The following is a 20,728-nucleotide window of genomic DNA, read 5'->3' as shown; positions in this document are numbered from 1 at the left end:
GGACTGAATGTGAAGATTGAGGATTCAAAACCACAACACTAGGGAAACTGCGATCTGAATACAGCGACCTCAACCGCTGGCTCATCCTGACTCCAGAATCTCTAATTTACTGACCCCGATTTTCTCAGTGAGGCCCAATGGCAGTTTCACTCTCTCTGATTCTCGCTAAATCCTGCTGGAAGGCCGAGTGATCAGTATATAAACTCCCCGGAGTTTCCTCTGCCTGTGCTCGGTGTATGGGGACGTTTGGTCGGGCCGTGGTATCCAGTTTCCCAGGGAAGGGCAATAATGCTCGGTCTGAGACTGCATTCGCTGCTTTCCATCGGCAGCCGGTGATTGGAGAGGGCAGGGCGGACAGGCGGCCTGAATGGTGCTGCTGTCAGGGTCTCGCTCACTCCGGGAGCTGGGGAACAGCAAAAAACTGATGGGATTGTTGCTGCTTCTGAGATGCGGCTCAGAACTGCTGTTGTTAACGGAGGCAGCGCTGCAGGATCCTTTAATGATCCCTCACAAATCAACTGAAACCTGTCGGAATGTGAATACCATTTTACTTTTCCAAAGTAAAGGGAGTGACATTCATCACGGAAAAATGGGAAACAGTTTGCCTCTCGCTCACTGCAGAAATATCCACGTCACAGCGAGACAGCTCTCCGGCAAACCGTGAGCATTCTCTTCGGATCTGGTCTGTCAAGAAGAATTCTGATTACCTTGAAGCCAATCTCGGTTTTTTATTTATTGTTCGTGTGGCTGCTCTCCGACCGCAGGCGAAATGTTGGAATATCAGCCGTGCTCAGCTGATAGCAGCACTTTAGAAACCCGGCAATGCGAGACAATGAATGTTAAGGTGACAGTCACCCTCTGTGAGTGGAATTGAACCACCAACCATTATTAATTAACAGGAACCAATTGCGCTATAGAAACACGACGTCTTGCGCACTGAACCATTAATTCACCGAGCGAAAGCTTCAGCTTGTCGTGATCAATGTAACAGCTGTCTTACCATCAGTTTACTTTTCCAAAATAAAGGGTGTGCAGCTTGCACGAGTGAAAATCTGTGCTGTTTTATTTCTGAACTTCAAACTCCCCTTGCCCCGAAATGTCTGTATGTCTGTATGTTGGAAGACTCAGTCACCCAATGATAGACAACATTGATTTTTCGAGCTGTTATTCACCATCCTTTATTTCAGTAACGTTCTGGTTTGCTGAAAATGAGATGAGTTGAAATGAGAAGGTCCAATGAGCCGGTGTCTACAAAGTTGTCTCTTGCACTTCCAGTGAAACGGACGGCAGTTTTCTCTTTTAAACCAGTGGTTATGATGTTAATGTGCCCGAGAAAGACTGGATTACAGCGGGTGACTCTGGGCCAGAGTAAAGTTCAATTAAAATTTATGATTGCCGAGTGGCTGGACGGTGGATTTATCCCATTTTGAACTCGGTGAAGTTACAAATCTAACGACAAGAGTTTGGGCTGGAGACGGAATAGACTAAATAAGCAAATTTAATTACGCTGATTCCATAAACATTGCACACCACAGCCCTTAAAAATTGAGACCTGTTTCTATATAAAACTGGAGAGGGTCTAAATAGAAAGTAACAGAAAAAGCCATTCATTGTATGACACTGAATTATGCTGATTACACAAACTTTGCTCACCACACCCTCCAAACATTGATACCTGTTTCTATGCAAAACTGGAGAAGGTGTAAATAGAAAGTTACAGAAAAAACAACATTGAGGTATCAAATTTAATTACACTGATTCCACAAACATTGCTCAGCACATCCCTTAAATACTGATATCTGTTTCTATATAAAACTGGAAAGGGTCTAAACAGAAAGTAACAGAAAAAAAACATTGATGTATGAAATGTAATTTTGCTTTACTGCGCAAATGCTGAACAGCCAATCCCTCAAACACTGTCCCGACATAAAATCAGTCGCAGAGCCCTGAGCCGCAGTGAAAATGCTGCGACCCAACGTAATTCAAACACTTAGTCTTCGGATCTGAAGTCAGATGCTGCAGTTCTGCCACCAGCTCCACAGGAAACTTGTGGATCCGAAATCCATATGGATGGCGATCGGTACTGACCACCACCGCGCTTCTGGGAGTGCAGGGGACGAAAGCAGCAGCCAACCACACTTCCTCACCAAAAGCGCAGGAATCCTACTCCTGAGAGATTCACTTCTTTAAACGTTGTTTAGATTCAGTGAATTGCGATATAATTCAATCTTTAATTGCCCTCCGCTCTGTCAGTTCAGGATTTTATTTCAACCGATAATTGGAGTTATGTTTTACAGAGTGCCGGTTGTTTAAGCATTTCTCAGTCCCACTATTACCATTAATAACACTTTTTGCTGCTAACTTCTGTTTGATACAAAGCACCGGTCCTGTGAAATTGATCAGCGGTTGCACCAGGTTACTGGTGTGATAAACACTGAGCATTTTTAAAAATACTTACCGTGTTGCGGTTTCTGTATTATCGCGATTATCACGTTTGCCTCACACGCAAAAAGCCCCCGATTCGATCCCGGGCAGAATTTTTTCATTATATTGGAACTTGCTCCAGATGTACCTCCAGGGGCGAGTTTCTTCTCCTGTGTTGATAGGTCGACAATTGGCTGTTCCTGTTCAATTTAACAACGGCTGCACCAAACTCCTGGTCTCATACACACTGAACATTTCCAAACAGTCTCCTAAAATGCAGTCGGAAAAGCGTTTCAAATACAAAACAAATCATTATTAAACTAGTGAGTGTCATTCGGTAACCATGTTAGGGTTTCTTTCAGTCTGCAACAAAATGTTACAGGTTGGTTAATGGTGTTTACAGAAATATTCCTCTGTTCGTAGAGTTTATTTGGTTTCATGTAATTAATTATATCAGTGTAAGCGCCGAATCATAACCACGAGCCCACCAGGCACCTGTACGGACAGTTCACCCAATCCGGTTACTTTGATCATCTGCCCTAATCTGGCAGAAAAACAATAGGATGAACAGCCTTTGCCTGTGAAAAGGTGTCCTCTCCCCTTAATCAAACTAATATCTGCAATTGATGGACTGGAGCGAATTGCGCTCGAAGCAGTTCTGGAAAATGCGCAATGCAGCCGCACAGGAATTCCAAATGAACTCTCCGTGGAGGAAACGGAGTGACAGAAGCAGAAGGAGATGCCACGTGAAAGATTTGGGCCCAGACCTGCTGCATGAGACTTTAAATGTTGTCAGCCTTTAACTGTAGCTCACAGTGTGAGAACAGTCATTATTATCATTAGCCTTTTATGTATCTTCTTGCACTGCATCTCCTCAATAGCCCCGGGTTATCACAGCATCGCTTTCTGCAAATTAAGTCCCAGTGTGAAAACATATACAATTTCAAACCTAAGCAAAGTGTTTGAGATTGGAAGGAGAGTGCGAGTGGGGATCATGGGCCTGGGGGGCAGTGAGATCATCTCTGAATGCTAAGATATTCCGCAAAGCAAAGAAGCAGGGAGATGAGACATTTGCGTCTATTTTTCCCGGTATGTGCAAAATCCATCCCTTCTCAATGGCCAGCACCATCCTTTCCCTCTCCCTGCTGACCAGGTCAAGATGGGTTTCATGTATTCGCTGTGTTTGCATCAAGCATCTAATTCAACTGGCAGCTGGAGGTGCAGAGGAAGCAGGAAGGAAAGAAGATTCAGAAACAGGAGATTCCACGTGAAACGGGCCGAATCTTGTGTGTGCCAGTTGCTTCAAATGATCCACGACAGCCCTGCGTCACCTCGCTGATTTCCCAGGAGCTGCATCGATTCGGCCCGTGCGTGCGTGCATTGTGGAAATGGAAACAGAGACACCCGCTGCTTGTGGGAGTATTTCACCTCAATTTTCCATTGCACGCGCAGGCCTATCCGCACTCGGTACTGTCATGGCCTGAACACGTCTTTCGTGTTCTCACAGAAAATGCCACTTTTGCGAGCAGCTTGTCTGGACTGGACTGCACTGAGCTGGGACACTGGGAGCATTCAATGAATGAAATCAGCACTTCAAACAGAAAACATTCTTCACTCACTCATCCTGATACATTCGGGTCTCCATACTTGAATTATTCTTTCATTTATTGGAACATAGGAACATGAGTAGGCCATTCAGCCCCTCGAACATCCAGGTTCATACATCCTTCCTGAGGTGGGGTGCCCAGAATTGAATGCTGTCCTCCAGATGGGGTCTTGCCAGAGCTCTGCGCAGCTTTAACATAACTTCCACCCCTTGGTATTCCAGCGCTCATGAGATAAACGGGGAGAGTGAGAGCTCAAGATGGAAAGCGAGAGTGAGCAAATGGGAGAGAGAGAGAGGACTATGCATTGCACAAACCGTCGCTGTGTCGCTTTCTCAGGAGCTGCTTTGAATCTCCACTGAGCTTTTGAACCACTTACTGCAACGCAGCAAAAGTTCCAAAGCAGCATATGGGTAACGTGAAATAACCTAATCGATAGCCGATTTGTGGCGCCATGGGTAGCACGTGGGACTTCTTCTAATCACTGCAAAAGTTGTATGTCCAAATCTCACCATCGTTGAATTTTAGCTCAGGGTTCGGTGATTTCGGCGCTGGGAAGTGAAATTTTGCATCAAAACCTCAACAGGATCATTAATGCTCGTCAAGGAAGGGAAACAACCCCCTCCACTTCCTCTTATACAAGTGGCTCCAGTCCCACCCGAATTTATAATGCTTAATCCACTATGAGCTGGATTGGCGAAACACTCTCAAGAAGGAGGCTCATCATCTGCTCACCGCAAAAGTCAATCTGCTGGACTTCCGGTTCTATCAGACTGCATGTTCCATCAGACAGGTTTCCAACTGGACAAATGCATCCGGCTGCCGTGCAAGCATTGGTGCTTCAGGGGTAGAATTCTTGCTTGCAGTAATTCTATGCTGTAGAAGTAGCTCCTGAAGATCGCAAGATGGAAATTATCGTGGCTGAGCGGTCTAACGCGCTGATTTAAAGCTCAAGCTAAATCCCACAATTTACAGATGGATCAAAATCATAGTGCGTGGCTCCAATTCCGCAGTCTACCTCCTGTAAACTGATAACACTAAATATCACATCTGCTATTGCAACAAGAGGAACCACGTGACGAGACAAATAATTGATGCATTTTGGAACACCTCAATTATTCCTTTTGCTCCGTTCGAAATGTTCAAAAGGAAAAAGATTCGTTTATCTAGGTGAGACTCAACTAACAACCTCGCCATTTCCCGACCCTGTACAGTCATTTTAGGACGACGCACTGACTGCGCCGCTAGAGCCCGGTCACTCTGATCAACTGTCCCACTCTGCTGGAAAGAATCTTAAGGTGAGAGACGCTTACCTGTGGAAACGTGTCCTGTCCCCTTGATGCAAATAATATCTGCATTTCACTTTTAGCTTCTTTCACATCCTCTGCTCCATCGCACGACAATCGGGTTTTCTGTGAACAGATCAAAATAAACATTGCCAGAAATTCTAGCATCAGTGGGATTCAAACCCACGCCTCCATAGAAATTTGATGAAACACTTTAGACCGCGAGGCCACGCTACCATAATGTCACAGTAACGTTTAAAGAGCTGTTTAATGCTCAAATTAATGAATTGAAGCTGATTGATCGCATTTACCCCGTGCTGGGGTTGTTCTCCTTAGAGCAGAGAACGTTAAGAGGAGATTTGATAGAAGTGTTCAAAGTCATGAAGGGTTTAGATGAAGTAAATAAAGAGAACCTGTTCCCATTGGCGGAAGGATCGAGAACCAGAGGACACAGATTTACGGTGATTGGCAAAAGAACCAAAGGCGACATGAGGAAACACTTTTTTACCCAGCGAGTAGTTATAATCTGGAATGCGCTGCCTGAAAGGATGGTGGAAGCAGATTGAATCGTGGGTTTTAAAAAGGAATTCGATAAATACTTGAAGGCATAAAAATATAGAGCGACCGGAAGGAGCGGGGGAATGGGACTAACTGGATTGCTCTTGAAATGACCCGGCACGGGCTCGATGGGCCGAATAGCCTCCTTCTGTTCTGTAACCATTTTATGATTGTATGATTCTATTGAAAACCTATATTTTCTTTGCATGCATTTCTCTATCTCTCCCTATCTCTGTCTCTTGTGTTGTTGCCTGATGGGCTTTTTAGGCTTCTAATGAGACCCTAATGTATCAGGATGAGTGAGTGAAGATTTTTTTCTGTTTGAAGTACTGATTTCATTAATTGAATACTCCCAGTGTCCCAGCTCAGTGCAGTCCAGTCCAGACAAGCTGCTCGCAAAAGTGGCATTTTCTGTGAGAACGCGAAAGACGTGTTCAGGCCATGACAGTACCGAGTGCGGGTAGGCCTGAGCGTGAAATGGAACGGCGACGGCTGATCGAACCTGCAACACCAGCAGAGAAGATTAAAGAAAGACTGAGACGGTAGGAAAAGTAAAGGTGCAACCCAGCTGCTGCAGCCAATGTCTACACATTTATGTATCGTCGCTCTCACAGTGAATCAAATCACCAATTTGAATAAAGTATTCTTTTGGTAGAGTGTATGTTATCACCATGCCGAGACAGACGGCAATCATATCAGAGAATCAGACAATCTGAAAAATTTACGCCAGTGGAGGCCATTCCGCCGATCGTGTTTGTACCGGCCGGAAAAGAGGTATCCAGCATCGCCCGACTTACCAGCGTTTGGTCCGTAGTCTTGTCGGTTATGGCTCTTCAAGTGCATATTGAAGTGCTTTTTAAATCCGATGAGGGTTTCTGCTTCTCCCACCCTCTCAGGCAGTGAGTTCCAGACCCCCCCACCCGCTGGGTGGAAAAAAATCCCCTCTGCTCCACTCTAATCCTCGACCAATTACCCTAAATCTATGCGCCCTTTTTATTGACCTCCCTGCTAAGTGAAACAGGTCCTTCCTTTCCACTCTATCCAGGCCCGTCATAATTTTGTACACCTCAATTAAATCTCCCCTCAGCCTCCTCGGTTCCAGAGAAAACACCCTCAGCCTATCCAATCTATTCTCATAGCTAAAATTCTCCAGTCCTCTCAACATCGTCGTAAATCACATCTGTACCATTTCTCGTGCAGTCGCATCTTTCCTGTAATGTGGTGACCACAACTGTAGGCAATACTCCAGCTGTGGCCTAACTAGTGTTATATTCTTTTCAAGAACAACCTCACTGCTCTTACATTCTATGCCTGGGCAACACATGTAAAGTAAATAAAATGTCTCAAGATGATGAAGAGATTGATGCTGAATGTGAATTTCCCCAAGGTCAGTCGGTCTAATTGATATTGGATAACGGGATAGAGAACGACATATCGAAGTTTGCCGATGGACCCAAAATGGGAAGCGATGTAAGCAGTGTAGATGAAAGCATAACATTCCAGAGAGACATTAATATAATAAATGAATGGACAAAACCGTGGCAAATGGATTTCAATTTTGGCAAGTGTGAGGTCATCCACTTTGGACATCACAAAGATAGATCAGAATACTTTATAAAAGGTGAAAAATTGGAAACTGTGGCTTTCCATAGGAACTTAGGTTTTCCCTGTACACAGATCAATATCATGTCATGGACCGGTACAGGAAATAATCAAAAAGGATAATGGAATGGTGGCCTATATATTTAGAGGACGCGAATACAAGGGAAGAGACATTATTCTACAGCTACAAAAAGCTCTGGTTGGACCACACCTGGAGTACTGTGTTCAGTTCTGGGCACTGCACCTTCGGAAGGATATTCTGACCTTGGAGGGAGTGCAGTGTAGATTTACTAGAATGATGCCTGGGCCCGAAGCGTTAAATTACGAGGAGAGATTACACAAACTATGGTTGTATTCACTGCAATTTAGTCGATTAAAGGCTGATGTGATCGAAATTATCAAGATATTATTAGGAACTGATGGGGTAGTTACAAAGAAACTATTTCCGCTCGTTGGGGTGTCGAGGACTTGGGGGCATAGCCTAAACATTTGAGTCAGGACTTTCAGGAGTGAAGTTAGGACACACTTCCACAAGCAAAGGGAGGTCGAAGTGTGGGAATCTCTTCCACAAACGGCAGTTGATGCGAGCTCAATTGTTAATTTCAAACCCGTGATTTATAGATTTTTGTTAACCAAAGGTATTTAGAGATATGGGAGGAAAGCGGGTGCAGGGAGTTCGGTCACAACTCATTGAGTTACGGAACAGGCTGGAAGGATCAAAGACCAAACTCCTGTTCCGAAGTTCCTCCTTGGTGCAGAATGCAAAACGATCATGCATTGGCCGGGAATCGAACCCGCGTGTCCCGCGTGGCAGGCGAGAATTCTACCCCTGAACCACCAATGCTGGGTTGTGAAAAATTTGCATGTTTCTAAATGGAATCCTGTCTGAACGAACATGCCGTTTCCAGCTGCGATGGACGAGTGGTTGAAGCTGTGGTCTCAAAACTCCAATGGGGTTTTCCTGCCGAGATTTGAATTCGGCTCGCAGTGCTCCGGCTTTAAGATCTCTTCAATGCTCAAATACATTAAATGGAATTAATTGACCGCATTTACCTCTCTCCCATCTTGAGAGATACTTCAAAGTGGCCGCTGCTTTTAATCGGGCGTCCAATCTTCTCTTCTAAGATTTCAAGACCCGAGAATGAATCTTTACCAATCTGTAACTTAAATTCTGCTAGTTTGCAAAACCTGACATTTATACTCTTTATTTTCTTTGCATGCATCTCTCTATCTTTCCCTGTCTCTGTCTCTTGTCTCTCTGTGTGACTCCTGATAGACTTCTCAGACTTCCTTGAATGGTGAAGGCTGATCGAACCTGCAACACCAGCAGATAAAGGTAAAAAAAGGCACTGAGACGGTTGGAAAAGTAAAGGTGCAACCCAGCTGCTGCAGCTATTGTGTACACACTTATGTTTCTTCGCTCTCACAGTGAAACAAAGCATCAATTTTATTAAAGTATACTTATGGTAGAGTGTATGTTATCACGAAGCCGAGACAATCGGCAGTCATATCATAGAATCCTAGAAAGTTAGGCAACGGAAGGAAGCCATTCTGCACATCGTACCAGTGCGGCCGAAAAATCTGTACCGAGCCTCATACCCCTTTCCAGCGTTTGGTCCCTAACGCGTAGGTTACAGATCTTAACGTGCATATTGACCTTTTTATTTTTCAATGCGATGAGGGTTTCTGCATCTACCAGCCTTTCAGGCAGTGATTTTCCGTCCCCCATCGCCCACTTGGTAGAAAAAAATCTTCCGCTCCCCTCTAATCCTTCTACCAATTATCCCAGATCCATGTACCCTGATTATTGACCTCCCTGCTAAGGGAAATAGGTTCTTGCTATCCACTCTATCTAGGCCCGTCATAATTTTATACACCTTAATTAAATCTCCCAACAGCCTCCTCAGTACCAAAGCGAACAACCCCAGCCTATCCAATCTAATCTCATAGCTAAAATTCTCATGTTCTGGCAACACTGTCGTAAATCTCCTCTCTAGCGCAATCACATCTTTCCTGTAATGTGGTGACAACAACTGTATGCAGTATTCTTGCTGTGGCCTAACTATTGTTTTATAAATTTCTACCATAACCTCCCTGCTCTTACATTCTATGCCTCGGCTAATAAAGGAGAGTATCCTGTACGCATTTTTAACCACCTTAACTACCTGTCCTCTTACCTTCATGGATCTGTGGACATGCACTCCAAGGTTCCTCTTTTCATCTGCACCTCTCAGTATCCACCAAAGAAATGTAGTTTCAGAGCAAATAATCCTGAAACGTCTCATTTGATAAAACAAGTCATACAGACGAAACCAATTTAGTGAAGCGAAACGAATATTCGTGACAGGAAATAGTTGGTGTACAACTTGATATTACTGCACACCGGAATACAAAACGAAATTGGATGGATAGAAGATGTCTGAAAGGATGGCCGATCGGCTTTGGAAGACAGCGAAACTTTACACTGGCTGCACGAAGCAAGTAAAAGCGCCTGGTTGATCTTGAAGTTTGATTCTGGCTTCGGAGCTTCAGTTGATTAATATCCGAGAAGTTCCGCGTTCAAATCCCGGATGAGCCTTGCTGTGCCACTACTTTGAGTGAAAAGACTCCAATTGGCTTCTGACATCTTCTCAGTATTGCTGTTGGTAGGATTGGATTACATGCAGAACATGTTTGCGCTCCAGACGACAGAGTGATGAAGGTCCCAAGCCGCAACAAATGTGAAGTAAATAAAATGTCTCAAGATGATGAAGAGATTGATGCTGAATGTGAATTTCCCCCAGTTCAGGCGGTCTCATTGATATTAGATGACGGGATCGGGAACGAAGTTTGCCGATGGCCCCAAAATGGGCAGCGTTGTAAGCAGTGCAGATGAAAGCATAACATTCCAGAGAGGTATTACTATAATAAAGAATGGCCAAAACCGTGGCAAATGGATTTCAATTTTGGCAATTGTGAGCTCATCCACTTTGGACCTCACAAAGATCGATCAGAATACTTTACAAAAGGTGAAAAATTCGAAACTGTGGAGTTTCAAAGGAACTTAACTGTCCATGTACATAAATCAATAACATATAATGGACAGGTACAGGAAATAATCAAAAAGTCTAATGGAATGGTGGCCGATATATTTAGAGGACAAGAATACAAGGCAATAGACATTATGCTACAGCTGCACAAAGCTCTGGTTGGACCACACCTGGAGTACTGTGTGCAGTTCTGGGCACCGCACCTTAGGAAGGACATACTGTCCTTGGAGGGAGTGCAGTTTAGATTTATTGGAATGATAACTTGAGTCTAAGCGTTCAATTACGAGGAGAGACTGCACAAACTATGGTTGTATTCCCTGCAATTTATAAAATTGAGGGCTGATGTGATCGAAATTATCAAGATATTAAGAGGAACTGATGAGTTAGTTATATAGAAACTATTTCCGCTCGTTGGCCTGTCTCGGACTTGGGGGCAGAGCCTAAACATTGGAGTCAGACTTTCAGAAGTGAATTTAGGACAACTGTCCACGAGCAAAGGGAGGTAGAATTGTGGAAGTCTCTTCAACAAACGGCAGTTGACGCGAGCTCAATTGTTAATTTCAAACCCGTGATTGAGAGATTTTTGCTAACCAAAGGTATTGAGAGATATGGGGCTCAGGCGGGCACAGAGAGTTTGGTCACAACTCAGACATTATCTCATTGAGTTGCGGAACAGGCTGGAAGGACCAAACACCAGACTCCTGTTCCGAAGTTCCTCCTTGGTGCAGAATGCAAAATGATCGTGCATTGGCCGGGAATCGAACCCGGGTCTCCCGCGTGGCAGGCGAGAATTCTACCCCTGAACCACCAATGCTGGCTTATGCAACAATTGCATGTTTCTCTGTGGAATGATGTCTGAACGAACATGGCGTTTACAGCTGCGATGAACGATTGGTTCAAGCGGTGGTCTCAAAACTCCAATGGGGTTTTCCTGCCGAGGTTTCAATTCTGTTCGCAGTGCGACGGTTCAAAGATCTCATCAATGCTCAAATACATTAATTGGAATTAATTGACCACATTTATCTCTCTCCCAGCATGAGAGATACTTCAACGTGGCCGGTGCTTTTAATTGGGCGTCCAATCTTCTCTTCCAAGATTTCAAGACCGAGAAGCAATATCTCCCAAACTGTAACTTAAATTCTGCTAGATTGCAAAACCTGACATTTATACTCTTTATTTTCTTTGCATGCATCTCTCTATCTTTCCCTGTCTCTGTCTCTTGTCTCTCTGTGTGTCACCTGATAGACTTCTCAGGCTTCCTGAACGGCGAAGGCTGAACTGAACTGCAACACCAGCAGAGAAGGGTAATGAAAAGGACTGAGACCGTAGCAAAAGTAAAGGTGCAACGCAGTTGCAGCAGCCAATGTCTGCACACTTATTTATCTTCGCTCTCACAGTGAAACAAAGCACCAATTTGATTAAAGTATACTTATGGTAGAGTGTATATTATCACGATGCCGAGACAGACGGCAGTCATATCATAGAATCACAGAAAGTTAGGCCACGGAAGGAAGCCATTCTGCACATCGTGCCAGTGCCGGCCGAAAAATCTGTTCCGAGCCTCATCTCACTTTCCAGCGTTTGATCCCTAATCCTGTTGTTTACGGACCTTAACGTGCATATTGAAGTTTTTATTTTTCAATGCGATGAGCGTTTCCGCCTCTCCCACTCTTTCAGGCAGTGATTTCCCGACTCCCACCGCCCACTGGTTGAGAAATAAATTTTCCTCTCCCCTCCAATCCTTCGACCAATTATCTTAGATCCATGTCTCCTAATTATTGACCTCCCTGCTAATGGAAATAGGTCCTTGCTATCCACTCTATCTCGGCGCGTCATAATTTTATACACCTCAATTAAATCTCCCAACAGTCTCATCAGTTCCAAAGCAAACAACCCCAGCCGATCCAATCTATCCTCATAGCTAAAATTCTCCAGTTCTGGCAACATTGTCGTTAATCTCCTCTGTACCATCTCTAGTGGAATCACATCTTTCCTGTAATGTGGTGACCACAACTGTACGCAGTATTCTTGTTGTGGACTAACTATTGTTTTATAAATTTCCAGCATAACCTCTCTGCTCTTACATTCTATGCCTCGGTTAATAAAGGAAAGTATCCTGTGTGCATTTTTAACCACCTTAACTACCTGTAATCTTAACGTCAGGGATCTGTGGACATGCACTCCAAGGTCCCTCTTTTCATCTGCACTTCTCAGTATCCTCCAAAGCAATGTAGTTTCAGAGCAACTAATTCTGAAACGTCTTGCTTGATAATACAAGTCGTACAGGCGAAACCAATTTGGTAAAGGGAGACTAATATTGGCGACAGGAAATAGTTAGTGTAAAACTTGATTTGACTGCACACCGGAATAGAAAACGAGATTGGATGGACAGAAGAGGTCTGAAAGGATGGCCGATCGGCTTTGGAAGACAGCGAAACTTGACACTGGCTGCACGAAGCAAGTAACAGTGCCTGTTTGATCGAGATGTCTGATTCTCACGTGGGGACTTCAGTTGTTTAATATCCGAGAAGTTCCAGGTTCAAATCTCGGATGAGCCTTGCTATGCCACTAATTTTAGTGAAAAGACACCAATTGGATTCTGACATTTTCTCAGAATTGCTGTTGGTCGGATTGAATTGCATTCAGAGCATGTTTGAGCTCCAGAGGATAGAGTGCTGAGGTTCCCAAGGCGCAGCTCATGTTAAGGAAATAAAATGTCTCAAGATGATGAAGAGATTGATGCTGAATGTGAATTTCCCCCAGTTCAGGCGGTCTCATTGATAGTAGATGACGGGATAGAGAACGACATATCGAAGTTTGCCGATGGCCCCAAAATGGGCAGCGTTGTAAGCAGTGTAGATGAATGCATAACATTCAAGAGAGACATTAATATAATAAATGAATGGACAAAACCCTGGCTAATGGATTTAAATTTTGGCAAGTGTGAGGTCATCCACTTTGGACCTCACAAAGATAGGTTAGAATACTTTACAAAAGGTGAAAGTTTCGAAACTGTGGAGTTCCAAAGGAACTTAGATGTCCACGTACATAGATCAATAACATGTCATGGACAGGTACAGGAAATAATCAAAAAGGCTAATGGAATGGTGGCCGATATATTTAGAGGACGAGAATACAAGGGAATGGACATTATTCCAGAGCAACATAAAGCTCTGGTTGGACCACACCTGCAGTACTGTGTTCAGTTCTGGACACCGCACCTGAGGAAGGATATACTGTCCTTGGAGGGAGTGCAGTGCAGATTTACTGGAATGATACCTGGACTGTAAGCGTTAAATTACGAGGAGAGATTATACAAACTATGGTTGTATTCCCTGCAATTTAGTAGATTAAAGGCTGATGCGATCGAAATTATCAAGATATTAAGCGGAACTGATGAGGTAGTCACAAAGAAACTATTTCCGCTCGTTGGGGTGTCGAGGACTTGGGGGCACAGCCGAAACATTAGAGTCAGGACTTTCAGGAATGAAGTTAGGACACACTTCCACAAGCAAAGGGAGGTAGAAGTGTGGAAATCTCTTCCACAAACGGCAGTTGATGCGAGCTCAATTGTTAATTTCAAACCCGTGATTAATAGTTTTTTGTTAACCAAAGGTGTTTAGAGATATGGGACGAAGGCGGGTACAGGGAGTTCGGTCACAAATCAGCCATGATCTCATTGAGATGCGGAACAGGATGGAAGGAACAAACAAATAAGACACTCCTGTTGCGAAGTTCCTCCTTGGTGCAGAATGCAAAATGATCGTGCATTGGCCGGGAATCGAACCCGGGTCACCCGCGTGGCAGGCGAGAATTCTACCCCTGAACCACCAATGCTGGGTTGTGCAGAAGTGGCATGTTTCTAAATGCAATCCTGTTTGAACGAACATGCCGTTCACAGCTGCGATGGCCGAGTGGTTCAAGCTGTGGTCTCAAAACTCCAATGGGGTTTTCCTGCCGAGATTTGAATTCGGCTCGCAGTGCTCCGGCTTTAAGATCTCTTCAATGCTCAAATACATTAAATGGAATTAATTGACCGCATTTACTTCTCTCCCATCTTGAGAGATACTTCAAAGTGGCCGCTGCTTTTAATCGGGCGTCCAATCTTCTCTTCTAAGATTTCAAGACCCGAGAATGAATCTTTACCAATCTGTAACTTAAATTCTGCTAGTTTGCAAAACCTGACATTTATACTCTTTATTTTCTTTGCATGCATCTCTCTATCTTTCCCTGTCTCTGTCTCTTGTCTCTCTGTGTGACTCCTGATAGACTTCTCAGACTTCCTTGAATGGTGAAGGCTGATCGAACCTGCAACACCAGCAGAGAAAGGTAAAAAAAAGGCACTGAGACGGTTGGAAAAGTAAAGGTGCAACCCAGCTGCTGCAGCTATTGTGTACACACTTATGTTTCTTCGCTCTCACAGTGAAACAAAGCATCAATTTTATTAAAGTATACTTATGGTAGAGTGTATGTTATCACGAGGCCGAGACAATCGGCAGTCATATCATAGAATCCTAGAAAGTTAGGCAACGGAAGGAAGCCATTCTGCACATCGTACCAGTGCGGTCGCAAAATCTGTACCGAGCCTCATACCCCTTTCCAGCGTTTGGTCCCTAACGCGTAGGTTACAGATCTTAACGTGCATATTGACCTTTTTATTTTTCAAAGCGATGAGGGTTTCTGCATCTACCAGCCTTTCAGGCAGTGATTTTCCGTCCCCCATCGCTCACTTGGTAGAAAAAAATCTTCCGCTCCCCCCTAATCCTTCTACCAATTATCCCAGATCCATGTACCCTGATTATTGACCTCCCTGCTAAGGGAAATAGGTTATGGCTATCCACTCTATCTAGGCCCGTCATAATTTTATACAACTCAATTAAATCTCCCAACAGCCTCCTCAGTAGCAAAGCGAACAACCCCAGCCTATCCAATCTAATCTCATTGCTAAAATTCTCATGTTCTGGCAACACTGTCGTAAATCTCCTCTCTAGCGCAATCACATCTTTCCTGTAATGTGGTGACAACAACTGTATGCAGTATTCTTGCTGTGGCCTAACTATTGTTTTATAAATTTCTACCATAACCTCCCTGCTCTTACATTCTATGCCTCGGCTAATAAAGGAGAGTATCCTGTACGCATTTTTAACCACCTTAACTACCTGTCCTCTTACCTTCATGGATCTGTGGACATGCACTACAAGGTTCCTCTTTTCTTCCACACCTCTCAGTATCCACCAAAGCAATGTAGTTTCAGAGCAAATAATCCTGAAACGTCTCATTTGATAAAACAAGTCATACAGACGAAACCAATTTAGTGAAGCGAAACGAATATTCGTGACAGGAAATAGTTGGTGTACAACTTGATATTACTGCACACCGGAATACAAAACGAAATTGGATGGATAGAAGATGTCTGAAAGGATGGCCGATCGGCTTTGGAAGACAGCGAAACTTTACACTGGCTGCACGAAGCAAGTAAAAGCGCCTGGTTGATCTTGAAGTTTGATTCTGGCTTCGGAGCTTCAGTTGATTAATATCCGAGAAGTTCCGCGTTCAAATCCCGGATGAGCCTTGCTGTGCCACTACTTTGAGTGAAAAGACTCCAATTGGCTTCTGACATCTTCTCAGTATTGCTGTTGGTAGGATTGGATTACATGCAGAACATGTTTGCGCTCCAGACGACAGAGTGCTGAAGGTCCCAAGCCGCAACAAATGTGAAGTAAATAAAATGTCTCAAGATGATGAAGAGATTGATGCTGAATGTGAATTTCCCCCAGTTCAGGCGGTCTCATTGATATTAGATGACGGGATCGGGAACGAAGTTTGCAGATGGCCCCAAAATGGGCAGCGTTGTAAGCAGTGCAGATGAAAGCATAACATTCCAGAGAGGTATTACTATAATAAAGAATGGCCAAAACCGTGGCAAATGGATTTCAATTTTGGCAATTTTGAGCTCATCCACTTTGGACCTCACAAAGATCGATCAGAATACTTTACAAAAGGTGAAAAATTCGAAACTGTGGAGTTTCAAAGGAACTTAACTGTCCATGTACATAAATTAATAACATATAATGGACAGGTACAGGAAATAATCAAAAAGGCTAATGGAATGGTGGCCGATATATTTAGAGGACGAGAATACAAGGCAATAGACATTATGCTACAGCTGCACAAAGCTCTGGTTGGACCACACCTGGAGTACTGTGTGCAGTTCTGGGCACCGCACCTTAGGAAGGACATACTGTCCTTGGAGGGAGTGCAGTTTAGATTTATTGGAATGATAACTTGAGTCTCAGCGTTCAATTACGAGGAGAGATTGCACAAACTATGGTTGTATTCCCTGCAATTTATAAAATTGAGGGCTGATGTGATCGAAATTATCAAGATATTAAGAGGAACTGATGAGTTAGTTATATAGAAACTATTTCCGCTCGTTGGCCTGTCTCGGACTTGGGGGCAGAGCCTAAACATTGGAGTCAGAATTTCAGAAGTGAATTTCGGACAACTGTCCACAAGCAAAGGGAGGTAGAATTGTGGAAGTCTCTTCAACAAACGGCAGTTGACGCGAGCTCAATTGTTAATTTCAAACCCGTGATTGAGAGATTTTTGCTAACCAAAGGTATTGAGAGATATGGGGCTCAGGCGGGCACAGAGAGTTTGGTCACAACTCAGACATTATCTCATTGAGTTGCGGAACAGGCTGGAAGGACCAAACACCAGACTCCTGTTCCGAAGTTCCTCCTTGGTGCAGAATGCAAAATGATCGTGCATTGGCCGGGAATCGAACCCGGGTCTCCCGCGTGGCAGGCGAGAATTCTACCCCTGAACCACCAATGCTGGCTTATGCAACAATTGCATGTTTCTCTGTGGAATGATGTCTGAACGAACATGGCGTTTACAGCTGCGATGAACGATTGGTTCAAGCGGTGGTCTCAAAACTCCAATGGGGTTTTCCTGCCGAGGTTTCAATTCTGTTCGCAGTGCGACGGTTCAAAGATCTCATCAATGCTCAAATACATTAATTGGAATTAATTGACCACATTTATCTCTCTCCCAGCATGAGAGATACTTCAACGTGGCCGGTGCTTTTAATTGGGCGTCCAATCTTCTCTTCCAAGATTTCAAGACCGAGAAGCAATATCTCCCAAACTGTAACTTAAATTCTGCTAGATTGCAAAACCTGACATTTATACTCTTTATTTTCTTTGCATGCATCTCTCTATCTTTCCCTGTCTCTGTCTCTTGTCTCTCTGTGTGTCACCTGATAGACTTCTCAGGCTTCCTGAACGGCGAAGGCTGAACTGAACTGCAACACCAGCAGAGAAGGGTAATGAAAAGGACTGAGACCGTAGCAAAAGTAAAGGTGCAACGCAGTTGCAGCAGCCAATGTCTGCACACTTATTTATCTTCGCTCTCACAGTGAAACAAAGCACCAATTTGATTAAAGTATACTTATGGTAGAGTGTATATTATCACGATGCCGAGACAGACGGCAGTCATATCATAGAATCACAGAAAGTTAGGCCACGGAAGGAAGCCATTCTGCACATCGTGCCAGTGCCGGCCGAAAAATCTGTTCCGAGCCTCATCTCACTTTCCAGCGTTTGATCCCTAATCCTGTTGTTTACGGACCTTAACGTGCATATTGAAGTTTTTATTTTTCAATGCGATGAGCGTTTCCGCCTCTCCCACTCTTTCAGGCAGTGATTTCCCGACTCCCACCGCCCACTGGTTGAGAAATAAATTTTCCTCTCCCCTCCAATCCTTCGACCAATTATCTTAGATCCATGTCTCCTAATTATTGACCTCCCTGCTAATGGAAATAGGTCCTTGCTATCCACTCTATCTCGGCGCGTCATAATTTTATACACCTCAATTAAATCTCCCAACAGTCTCATCAGTTCCAAAGCAAACAACCCCAGCCGATCCAATCTATCCTCATAGCTAAAATTCTCCAGTTCTGGCAACATTGTCGTTAATCTCCTCTGTACCATCTCTAGTGGAATCACATCTTTCCTGTAATGTGGTGACCACAACTGTACGCAGTATTCTTGTTGTGGACTAACTATTGTTTTATAAATTTCCAGCATAACCTCTCTGCTCTTACATTCTATGCCTCGGTTAATAAAGGAAAGTATCCTGTGTGCATTTTTAACCACCTTAACTACCTGTAATCTTAACGTCAGGGATCTGTGGACATGCACTCCAAGGTCCCTCTTTTCATCTGCACTTCTCAGTATCCTCCAAAGCAATGTAGTTTCAGAGCAACTAATTCTGAAACGTCTTGCTTGATAATACAAGTCGTACAGGCGAAACCAATTTGGTAAAGGGAGACTAATATTGGCGACAGGAAATAGTTAGTGTAAAACTTGATTTGACTGCACACCGGAATAGAAAACGAGATTGGATGGACAGAAGAGGTCTGAAAGGATGGCCGATCGGCTTTGGAAGACAGCGAAACTTGACACTGGCTGCACGAAGCAAGTAACAGTGCCTGTTTGATCGAGATGTCTGATTCTCACGTGGGGACTTCAGTTGTTTAATATCCGAGAAGTTCCAGGTTCAAATCTCGGATGAGCCTTGCTATGCCACTAATTTTAGTGAAAAGACACCAATTGGATTCTGACATTTTCTCAGAATTGCTGTTGGTCGGATTGAATTGCATTCAGAGCATGTTTGAGCTCCAGAGGATAGAGTGCTGAGGTTCCCAAGGCGCAGCTCATGTTAAGGAAATAAAATGTCTCAAGATGATGAAGAGATTGATGCTGAATGTGAATTTCCCCCAGTTCAGGCGGTCTCATTGATAGTAGATGACGGGATAGAGAACGACATATCGAAGTTTGCCGATGGCCCCAAAATGGGCAGCGTTGTAAGCAGTGTAGATGAATGCATAACATTCCAGAGAGACATTAATATAATAAATGAATGGACAAAACCCTGGCTAATGGATTTAAATTTTGGCAAGTGTGAGGTCATCCACTTTGGACCTCACAAAGATAGGTTAGAATACTTTACAAAAGGTGAAAAATTCGAAACTGTGGAGTTCCAAAGGAACTTAGATGTCCACGTACATAGATCAATAACATGTCATGGACAGGTACAGGAAATAATCAAAAAGGCTAATGGAATGGTGGCCGATATATTTAGAGGACGAGAATACAAGGGAATGGACATTATTCCAGAGCAACATAAAGCTCTAGTTGGACCACACCTGCAGTACTGTGTTCAGTTCTGGACACCGCACCTGAGGAAGGATATACTGTCCTTGGAGGGAGTGCAGTGCAGATTTACTGGAATGATACCTGGACTGTAAGCGTTAAATTACGAGGAGAGATTATACAAACTATGGTTGTATTCCCTGCAATTTAGTAGATTAAAGGCTGATGCGATCGAAATTATCAAGATATTAAGCGGAACTGATGAGGTAGTCACAAAGAAACTATTTCCGGTCGTTGGGGTGTCTCGGACTTGGGGGCATAGCCGAAACATTAGAGTCAGGACTTTCAGGAGTGAAGTTAGGACACACTTCTACAAGCAAAGGGAGGTAGAAGTGTGGAAATCTCTTCCACAAACGGCAGTTGATGCGAGCTCAATTGTTAATTTCAAACCCGTGATTTATAGTTTTTTGTTAACCAAAGGTGTTTAGAGATATGGGACGAAGGCGGGTACAGGGAGTTCGGTCACAAATCAGCCATGATCTCATTGAGATGCGGAACAGGATGGAAGGAACAAACAAATAACACACTCCTGTTGCGAAGTTCCTCCTTGGTGCAGAATGCAAAATGATGGTGCATTGGCCGGGAATCGAACCCGGGTCACTCGCGTGGCAGGCGAGAATTCTACACCTGAACCACCAATGCTGGCTTGTGTGGAAGTAGCATGTTTCTAAATGCAATCCTGTTTGAACGAACATGCCGTTCACAGCTGCGATGGCCGAGTGGTTCAAGCTCTGGTCTCAAAACTCCAATGGGGTTTTCCTGCCGAGATTTGAATTCGGCTCGCAGTGCTCCGGCTTTAAGATCTCTTCAATGCTCAAATACATTAAATGGAATTAATTGACCGCATTTACCTCTCTCCCATCTTGAGAGATACTTCAAAGTGGCCGCTGCTTTTAATCGGGCGTCCAATCTTCTCTTCTAAGATTTCAAGACCCGAGAATGAATCTTTACCAATCTGTAACTTAAATTCTGCTAGTTTGCAAAACCTGACATTTATACTCTTTATT

The 20,728-nt window shown here is 43.9% G+C and overlaps 5 non-coding genes across 5 annotated transcripts; all 5 read right to left on the bottom strand.

Annotated features, from left to right (window-relative positions):
• Window positions 1-8,247: 8,247 nt before the first annotated feature.
• On the bottom strand, window positions 8,248-8,318 carry trnag-gcc (transfer RNA glycine (anticodon GCC)). The gene has a single exon. It is a non-coding gene; the product is annotated as a tRNA-Gly (tRNA).
• Window positions 8,319-11,246: 2,928 nt separating this feature from the next.
• trnag-gcc (transfer RNA glycine (anticodon GCC)) lies at window positions 11,247-11,317 on the bottom strand. The gene has a single exon. It is a non-coding gene; the product is annotated as a tRNA-Gly (tRNA).
• Window positions 11,318-14,269: 2,952 nt separating this feature from the next.
• Window positions 14,270-14,340, bottom strand: trnag-gcc (transfer RNA glycine (anticodon GCC)). Its single transcript has one exon. It is a non-coding gene; the product is annotated as a tRNA-Gly (tRNA).
• A 2,929-nt stretch (window positions 14,341-17,269) lies between these two features.
• On the bottom strand, window positions 17,270-17,340 carry trnag-gcc (transfer RNA glycine (anticodon GCC)). The gene has a single exon. It is a non-coding gene; the product is annotated as a tRNA-Gly (tRNA).
• A 2,952-nt stretch (window positions 17,341-20,292) lies between these two features.
• On the bottom strand, window positions 20,293-20,363 carry trnag-gcc (transfer RNA glycine (anticodon GCC)). The gene has a single exon. It is a non-coding gene; the product is annotated as a tRNA-Gly (tRNA).
• Window positions 20,364-20,728: the final 365 nt, after the last annotated feature.

Source organism: Heptranchias perlo, chromosome 20, assembly GCF_035084215.1.
Source record: "Heptranchias perlo isolate sHepPer1 chromosome 20, sHepPer1.hap1, whole genome shotgun sequence".
In the NCBI taxonomy this organism is placed as follows: domain Eukaryota; kingdom Metazoa; phylum Chordata; class Chondrichthyes; order Hexanchiformes; family Hexanchidae; genus Heptranchias; species Heptranchias perlo.
This window is presented reverse-complemented; position numbering and strand designations above follow the sequence as displayed.